The sequence below is a fragment of the Octopus bimaculoides genome, chromosome 4 (assembly GCF_001194135.2).
Source record: "Octopus bimaculoides isolate UCB-OBI-ISO-001 chromosome 4, ASM119413v2, whole genome shotgun sequence".
NCBI classification, from domain to species: domain Eukaryota; kingdom Metazoa; phylum Mollusca; class Cephalopoda; order Octopoda; family Octopodidae; genus Octopus; species Octopus bimaculoides.
Genome location: NC_068984.1, coordinates 95,643,121 through 95,643,918, shown reverse-complemented (window position 1 = coordinate 95,643,918; position 798 = coordinate 95,643,121). Strand labels below are relative to the sequence as shown.

Here is a 798-nt window from a genome sequence, read left to right as displayed (position 1 = left end):
GGTCATATTGGCGATATGAGGGCGGGCGTTGTCGTGCAGCAGAACTCCATGCTGCCGATTAGGTCTTTTCTCTTGAATAGCCTTGTTGAGTTGTTCCATCTGTTGAACATAGAGTTCCGCATTGACCGTTTGGTTCCGTTCAAGCAATTCGTAATGGATAATCCCTTCCCAGTCCCATTATACGCACAACATCGTTTTACACGGATGAAGATCTTGTTTCACGCGCGGTGTCGCTTGTTTACCGGGGCTAAGCTATTCCTTACGCTGTTTCATATTGATGTACAGACACCATTTTTCGTCGCCAGTAACAATTCGGGAAAGAAATCGTTGCTTGTGTCCATGAGTTGAGCGGTGACGAGCAAGCAAACCAGCGGAGACTGTGGCTCGTTGATTTTGTTGTCACTTAAAGTATGCGGAACCCATGCTCCATATTTAAAAACCTTTCCCATCGAGTAAAGATGCTTCTCTATAGCAGTATGGGAGCATTCCATTTTCTCTGTCAGAATTTTCGTGCAAAAGTTGGTTTAATCGCTCTTCATCGAACTCAACTGGACGGCCAGAACGAGGTGCGCCTTTGAGGTCAAAATTTCCATTTTTGAACTTGGCATACCAATTACGAGCGGTTCTTTCAGCTATGGCACCCTCTCCATACACAGCACAAATGTCGCAAGCAGGCCTTAGAACCTTGATTAAAAGCAAAAAGAAGAAGATGTCGAAAATGCTCGTTTTTCTGAACTTGCCATCCCATTTTAATGATCTGATAATAAACAAAAATTAACTAAAATTAACTAGAAAAAA

General features: G+C 43.0%; 1 protein-coding gene across 1 annotated transcript in view; it reads left to right on the top strand.

Annotated features, from left to right (window-relative positions):
• LOC106880124 (kielin/chordin-like protein) overlaps positions 1-798 on the top strand; it is a gene marked incomplete at its 3' end in the record, with an annotated part of 9,224 nt that overhangs the window by 701 nt on the left and 7,725 nt on the right. The gene's annotated exons all lie outside the window — the stretch shown is intronic.